The sequence below is a fragment of the Leuciscus leuciscus genome (genome assembly GCF_965113295.1).
Source record: "Leuciscus leuciscus genome assembly, chromosome: 1".
NCBI lineage: Eukaryota > Metazoa > Chordata > Actinopteri > Cypriniformes > Leuciscidae > Leuciscus > Leuciscus leuciscus.
This window is the reverse complement of record NC_138725.1, coordinates 68,621,710-68,630,113: the sequence shown is the minus strand read 5'-3', so window position 1 is coordinate 68,630,113 and position 8,404 is coordinate 68,621,710. Positions and strand designations below refer to the sequence as shown.

The window sequence follows — 8,404 nt, the reverse complement described above, 5'->3', positions numbered from 1 at the left end:
AAATGCTGCCACACTGTCGATTTCTTTGTTGTTGACATGTTAGAAGAGGACTGACTATTAAACGCTCTCACAATTAAATAAATAATATTCAGCATCAAACCTTCTATAGTTATCGCTCTCTCTTGGGTTGGGGTAATCCAAAAAAGGTGAAAACAAGGGGGGTGTTCTGAAGACAGACTGTTACAGTGAAACAAGGGTACTCTGAAAACACCCCCATTAGCAGTTAGTGCTTTCCACCTGATGAAATGAGCGCGCCTCAGCACAGCAAAAATGATGAAATAAACGCGGCAAAAAAATCGACCAATCAGAATTTTGGTCGAACCAGAACGTATCGACCAATTAATCGACTAATCGACTGGGACAGTACAGCCCTACTCAACAGCCTAGGGTACAGCGCGACACATACTTGCATCGAATGTTAACGCAGAGGAACGGGACACTGCAGTTTAGTGAGTTCACAAAAGTTCATTATTTCCATGTGCTTTAAAGCCTTCCCAGTTATACGTGTCATTCACTGCTGATGGGCTGTTCTAACATGCGCTTTACTGAGCACGAACACCTGAAGCGCACATGCACTGAAGCCTATTTAACAGCGCCTGGTTACTTTTGGACTAAGTTATCTTTCGAGTCTTATTTTGCTAATACTCTCAAATACACACAAGGTTTACATAAAGAAAGTTGGTTATGTCTAAGCTGAAAGCAAACCGAGAAAATTTAGAGAAATCTGCTTTTCAAATGCATGTATATTAGAAGTGTTGTGGTCCATATCGCCCAGCCCTAATCTCAGCTGAGGAATAGGGTCTTATCTAGCTAAACGATTGGTCATTTTCTAAAAAATATATATATACATTGATATACTTTAACCACAATTGTTCATCTTGTGCTGGTCTGCGACGTGCCGGAAATTACGTCGTCATGTTGGAAATGTCACAAGAGTTTTGTTTTTTTTAAATGGTAATAATAAACTAAATCAAAGATGTCCGACAACAATTTTGAATTTGGAGGAGAATGAGATGGAATTTTTCGCCCCTTCCCTGCCTTTTTGAACCGGATGCTTGGCAGACCATCACAAGATGAACAACTGTGGTTAAAGAGTATATAAATGCTAGATAAAGACCCTATTGTGTAGAGCCCTTTGAAACTGCATTGATTTAGACTTCAATATGTTGGTTGTGGTTGAAGTCTAGCCTGGTTAAAACCAGACCCTTCTCAGTCGTAACTGAGATAGGGTCTGGAAAATCTTCATTAACAACTCATTTTCAAAGAACACAAACAGACGTTGCTCAAATGCCTCTGGGCGCAATTGAATAGACCAAAAACCAATCGGAGCGATCGTCATTGTGTAAAGCCATATGCTGCGTCCCAATTTGCCTACTTACTCTTTTTGTGAATAAAAGGTATTTACTTTTGAATGTGTAGCAAAAGAGTAGGCAAGCTTTGGGACATACTACTTTGTTATCTTTATTGGATGGATCTTTCATATACATCCTGTCACATAAACTGCCCTGTCAATCATCTTGTCACAGTTAAAATGCTCCATTAAATCTAATTTAATCTCCTACCATTTAGGAGAGAAATGTAATAGCACGTTCCTCTGTCAGTCGTGGGTCTTTCATTGAGACTGTCCTCATGTGTTTGCAATTTTAATATAATAACGCATTTCAAAGTTGTTGCGCTTCACCAACGGATGTCGCTGGGGGTAATTGGAAAGACCTAAAACCAATCAGAGCGATCATCATTGTGTAAAGCCACCTAAACTTTTGAGATTATTGCCAAGATTTGGAAAGATTAGAAATGAGCTTAAATGGACTCTTGGCCAGACTAACTTGCAGAGCAAATCTACATTTGCCAGAAGTTGGTCTGTGTTTTCCCTGGTTAGTTGAAGTCCATCATGGGGAGAAAAATCCTGAAATGTTTTATTAAAAAACTTAAGAAATAGAGAAATGAACATTTTGGTTGGCATTGGGGTGAGTAGATTATCAAGAAATGTTTATATTGACGTGATTAAATCTTTTAATTTATGTAAACAATTTATTTAATTGATAAACGTGCAAAAACTTGTATCATACCTTTTATTTTTTGTTACATATCAAGTTCATTTTCATTTTCAGTTGGTGATGCTTCTCTGGCCATGAAAAAAAAGGTATTTGACAAGCTGATGCAAGTACAGAGACTTGAGGAAGAAGAGGCTGTACTTGTGGAGGAGATGAAGAGACACTGGGATCACATCTCCAGACGTGTCAAAGATCTAAACGATCAGACTGATGCGTTGTCAGATGGCCTCACTACTAAGAGTAAGTGTTTGTTTTCTCAGAAATCATTGATTATTAAATTATAAATATTTTACCTCTCATTGGAGTTTACTTAAGAATTTTGACAGGCATGTCAAATTTAGTGTATTGATATACATCGCTAAGTTGCTTCTTAAAAGGTAACTCTCGCCAAAATGCAACCTAGGGTCGTCTTGTTAATCAGAACCAGAATCAGAATCAGAAAGAGCTTTATTGCCAAGTGTGCTTGCACCCACAAGGAATTTTTCTTGGTACTGAAGCTTCCAGTGCACATATACAAATACAAATACAACAAGAAACATAGTAATACAAATTCTAAGAATAAAATATATAAAAAAATAAAATAAAATAAAAATAGTATAAAAAGTAAAAAAAAGGGGTCACAGTTGGGTTTAGTCTGAATAAACATTTACAGATTATGAACATATTTACAGTATTTTGAGAAGTATGAATAATATAAATATAAATATCACCTGAGTTAGAGAATATTACACTAGACAGTGGGAGTCTAGTGCATGTTACAGATTATGAACATATTTACAGTATTTTGAGTAGTATGAATAATATAAATATAAATATCACCTGAGTTAAGAGAATATTGCACTAGACAGTGGGAGTATTGCACTTGCAGGCATATGCCTTGGGGGGCATGTTAAGTGTTCAGAAGGGAAATGGCCTGTGGAAAGAAACTGTTCCTGTGCCTGGATGTTCTTGTGGCCAGTGATCTGTGTCGCCGTCCTGACGGTAACAGTTCAAACAGGGGGTGTCCAGGGTGAGTGGAGTCTGTGATGATTTTACCTGCTCTCTTCCTCACTCTGGAAGAGTACAGGTCCTGGAGGGTTGGCAGGGGGGCACCAATAATCCTCTCTGCTGTCCGGACTGTCCGTTGTAGTCTCCTGATGTCCGATTTGGTAGCTGAACCAAACCAGACAGTGATGGAAGTGCTTAAAACAGACTCAATGACGGCTGAGTAGAACTGGATCAGCAGCTCCTGTGGCAGATTGAACTTCTTCAGCTGGCGAAGGAAGTACAGTCTCTGCTGGGCCTTTTTCACAATGGAGTCAATGTGATTTGCCCACTTCAGGTCCTGAGAGATGGTAGAGCCCAGGAACCTGAATGACTCCACTGCTTCCACAGTGCTGTTCATGATGGTGAGAGGGGGGAGTGCTGGGGATTTTCTCCTGAAATCCACAATCATCTCCACTGTTTTGAGCGTGTTCAGCTCAAGGTTGTTATAGCTGCACCAGACAGCCAGCTGTTCAACCCCCAGTCTGTAAGCAGACTCGTCACCATTTTGGATGAGACCGATGACGGTGGTGTCGTCTGCAAATTTCAGGAGCTTGACAGAGGGGTCTTTAGAAGTGCAGTCATTAGTGTACAGGGAGAAGAGCAGTGGGGAGAGAACGCACCCTTGGGGGGCGCCAGTGCTGATGGTGAGGGTCCTGGATGTGAGCTTCCCCAGTCTCACTCGCTGCTGCCGGTCTGTCAGGAAGCTGGAGATCCACTGACAGATTGAGGATGGCATGGAGAGCTGAGTCAGTTTGGCTGTGAGAAGATCAGGGATGATGGTATTGAAGGCCGAACTGAAGTCCACAAATAAGATCCGTGCATAAGTCCCAGGTCTGTCAAGATGTTGCAGGATATAGTGCAGTCCCATGTTGACTGCATCATCCACAGACCTGTTTGCTCTGTAAGCAAACTGAAAGGGATCCAGAAGGGGTCCAGTGATGTCCTTCAGATAGGCCAACACCAGTCTTTCAAACGACTTCATGACCACAGACGTGAGAGCGACAGGTCTGTAGTCATTAAGTCCAGTGATTTTAGGTTTTTTGGGAACCGGAATGATAGTGGAGCGTTTGAAGCAGCAGGGAACTTCACACTGCTCCAATGATCTGTTGAAGATCTGCGTGAAGACTGGGGCCAGTTGGTCAGCGCAGGCTTTTAGACAAGCAGATGAGATGCCGTCTGGGCCTGAAGCTTTCCTAGTCTTCTGTTTTTTGAAGACTCGGCTCACGTCCTCCACACAGACCTTAAGCTCAGGTTGGATGGCAGAAGGGGGGAGGAGAGGGGTTGCAGGAGGTGATGGTGGATGTGTGAAGTGCACATCAGAGCGGGTGTGAGGTGTGAATCTGGGCTTCTCAAACCTGCAATAGAATGCATTGAGAGTGTCAGCCAGTTGTTGATTCTCCACAGATCGGGGGGATGGTGATTTGTAGTTGGTGATGTTCCTCAGGCCTCTCCAGACTGATGCTGTTTTTCAGCTTTTCAGAGTAGCTTCTTTTAGCAACTCTGATCTCCTTTGTCAGTCTGTTTCTGGCCTGGTTATACAAGATTTTATCCCCACTTCTGTAAGCATCCTCTTTGGCATGACGAAGCTGTTTGAGTTTCCCAGTAAACCATGGTTTATCATTAGTGAATGATAAGAATGTCCTGGTAGGAATGCATGTATCCTCACAGAAACTGATATATGATGTTACAGTATCTGTGAGCTCATCCAGATCGGTGGCTGCAGCTTCAAAAACAGTCCAATCAGTGCAATCGAAGCAGGCCTGTAGATCCTGCTCTGCTTCGTTGGTCCATCTTTTTACAGTCCTTATTACAGGTTTAGCTGATTTCAGTTTCTGCCTGTAGGTCGGTATAAGATGAACCAAACAATGATCAGAGAGCCCCAAAGCTGCCCGTGGGACGGAGTGATACGCATTCTTTTAAGGGTGCAACGCAAACGCAAACTGCGTTTAACGCAAACCCTTTAAGGGTTTAAGGGTAATCTACCTGAGGCAAACTATCGTTTGTCATAAAACATAAGCCATCAATACAGACCCTTTCCAAAAAATTTAAAAAAGTTCATTTATTTCAGGAATTCAACTTAAAATGTGAAACTAATATTATAGACTCATTGCATGCAAAGTGAGATATTCCAAGCCTTTATTTGTTATAATTTTGATGATTATGGCTTACAGCTTGTGAAAACCACAAAATCAGGATTAGATTTATGACCAGTCAACGCAGCCGTCTTCCAGGACATTTAGAACGCTTTATGCTTCCTTCAGCAGAAAAGCTTTATGCAGATGCTGAGTTCATTTTCCAGCAGGACTTGCACCTGCCCACACTGCCAAAATAACCAAAACCTGGTTCAATGAGCATGAGATTACTGTGTAACTACTGTGTGATTTCATGCAATATTATCATTTTCTGACATTTCGATTTTGTTGTTTTCACAAGCTGTAATCATTAATTAACAAGCTTCATCAAAATCACAACAAATAAAGGTTTCATCAAAATTACAACAAAAAAGGCTTGAAATAGGCTATCTCATTTTGCATGCAATGAGTCTATATATTAGTTTCACATTTTATTCCTGAAATAAATGAACTTTTTCCACGATATTCAAATTTTTGGAAAGGGTCTGTAGATTTAGGTTATCTGGATTGAAACAATATTATAATGCAGGATTGTTGCAATGATAACCATGACGTTCAAACATTTCCCTCTAATTCCATAAAGACTCAGTAAAGTACCTTTTTAATCAAACATTATTTTTAATGTTAATTAGTTTAACACCCAAAGAGCTAGACTAACGTTGTTAGACCCTTATCTGAGAGACCTGACAATCATAGAAAAATTTGAAAGTATTGCGTATGTAAATAACGTAACAATGTGGTTGTTGCAGGGTTACTTAACTGTCTGCTTATGGACTTTTTCAACTTGGTGAAAAACTTACCTCTAAACTCACTGCTAACTGCTTATCAGCCTCTCTTTTCCGAGACACTTATTATATACCGTCAATGGAGACACTGCGTACTGCAGACTGTAAAATTTCGCAGGGGTCACTGCTGTGCTGATGATGGGTGAAACCATTGTGAAGGGGAGGGGATTCTAAGATTTCTGTTTGATGCGGGTCTCCTTGGTCTTCAACGTAGGCTATGAACACAAAATATACTTAAAGGTGCTATCAGTGATGTCAGGCGTCTTTTAGGCCAAAACATTTTTTTTTCACCTACCGCAAACAACATCTCACGATCCGCTAGCTGGCTGTCTCCTGAACACACTGTAGAGAAACGAGGTCTCTGCAGACAGCCTATTCTCCACAAAAGCAGCTCAAACAAACTGAGCAAAAACAGTTCGACCCGTAAGCAGTAAACATAACAGACTGTTCCAGTCAATAACTGACTAGAATGATGTGGGGGTGGGGTTTGGGGAAAGTATGAGGAGAAGGGAGGGGCTAGTTAGCGTCCGTTTTGTTTGATGATAATTTCAAATATCAACAAGAGGTTATACCAACCAGGATCGCATAATGCACCTTTAAGAAATATTATCTGACTTATAAATGGGGTGGCAACATGGGTGGCAAGGCTTTATCCCATGGGTGGCAGCTGCCACCCTGTAGATCCACCCCTGGTTTCATGTTACCTATATTACCTATATTTATAATGCCTAATTTTTTTTTTTTTTTTTTTTTTTGCCTATCCATCAGGACTGTCAGAGGATGCATATTGTGGCTTGCTCTGTCTTCTTCGAAAGCAGCTGCATGATCTGAAGACTGAAAAACAAAGGGTGAAGGAAGCATATCACCGATTAGTGACTGGATGGGATAGTTTGGATGTCCTTGAAGAAGATGACTGTGACGACTATGAAAGCATGTCTACAGATTCCTACGAATCAGCTGACGAAGACAGCGTAGATCCACACTTCTGATTTTCCAGAGATTTCCAATGTATTTTTATTTTTTGTATCTGCCTAAAAATTTACAAGATTTGTAGATTGCACTTCTGGAGTAAAGAATGGTTCAAAAAGCACTATTGCATGGATTAAAAAGATGACTGACAACTATGAAAGCATGTCTACAGATTCCTACGAATCAGCTGACGAAGACAGCGTAGATCCACATTTCTGATTTTCCAGAGATTTCCAATGTATTTAATTTTTTTTATCTGCATAAAAATGTACTACATTGTAGATTGCACTTCTGGAGTAAAGAATGGTTCAAAAAGCACTATTGCATGGATTAAAAAGTTAAAGAAATGTTTGACTCACTCTTTTTGTTTAAAATAGGCCTAAACAGTCCCAGGGCATGCTCTATCATGACATTTTTGTTTTCCTGTTTGTTCATTTATTTTAGCAAAATTTCCTTTAGTAGGATCATCCATATGCATTATTTGCTGATAACAACTACAATAAAGTAATAGCTTAGTTAACAATTACTTGTTTGCATTGGTTATATGATGCATTTTATATTATTCTAAATCATAAAACCCTATCAGTTTAAAAAAAAAATAACTTAAATAACTTCATTTACTTACCGTATATTGAAAATGTTAATTTTCTGTCATCTCTTAGAATATCTGAAAGGATTTCTATAGCATTTCTTCCAGTAAGGATACATTTACAGGTTAGACCATTAGTGGCTCCTTATAACCATGCTAAGGGTAATGTTAATTTTTATTTTTAGCTGTTCAAACCTGTTCAAACCTGTAATCTAATTGTGAAAAATATATTCCCTCAACAGACTATTTTATAAATTATATAAGTTAATCAAAATTAACCACACTAAAACATGATCCATTCTAGTGAATCTGGTCACATAGTTTAAATTGCTTTGTAATGAATGTTTGTGCAGGATGATGTTTTCTCCTCACCCTTAAATGCCCTTTAGCCAAATATATACACACTACACTTCAAATCAGGTTTCTTAAACTGCTTAAAAGTATAATTCACCCAAAAATGAAACTTCTATCATCATTTACTCACCCTCAAGTTGTTGAGTTTTTTTTCTGTTAAACATAAGAGAAGATATGTTGAAGATTCTGCGTACCAAGCAGTTGATAGCCCCCTTTGACTTTAATAATATGGGGAGAAAAAAAATCTACTCTGTTTAAGAAAAGAAATAAACAATTTCTTTATGACCTATCACTTTAAGTTGTCAATATAATCCATCCACTCATTCTCCAGACCACTAATCCTCTTTAGAGGCATGAGACTTCAGAGGCTGGTTTGCCTTCCCCAACATCTTGGGCCACATGTAGAGAAATACCCTGGATGAATGGCCAGTCTATAACAGGGGTCACATTCACACCTAATGACAGTTTATGTCTCCATTTGAACTATGATGCATG

The 8,404-nt window shown here is 39.4% G+C and overlaps 2 long non-coding RNA genes across 2 annotated transcripts in view; one reads left to right on the top strand and one right to left on the bottom strand.

The window, feature by feature from the left end:
- Positions 1 to 8,404, bottom strand: part of LOC309512811 — a 115,630-nt gene that overhangs the window by 53,963 nt on the left and 53,263 nt on the right. The gene's annotated exons all lie outside the window — the stretch shown is intronic.
- Positions 1,137 to 7,749, top strand: LOC309487163. Its single transcript, XR_014201789.1, has 2 exons — positions 1,137 to 2,466; positions 5,054 to 7,749. It is a non-coding gene; the product is annotated as an uncharacterized lncRNA (long non-coding RNA).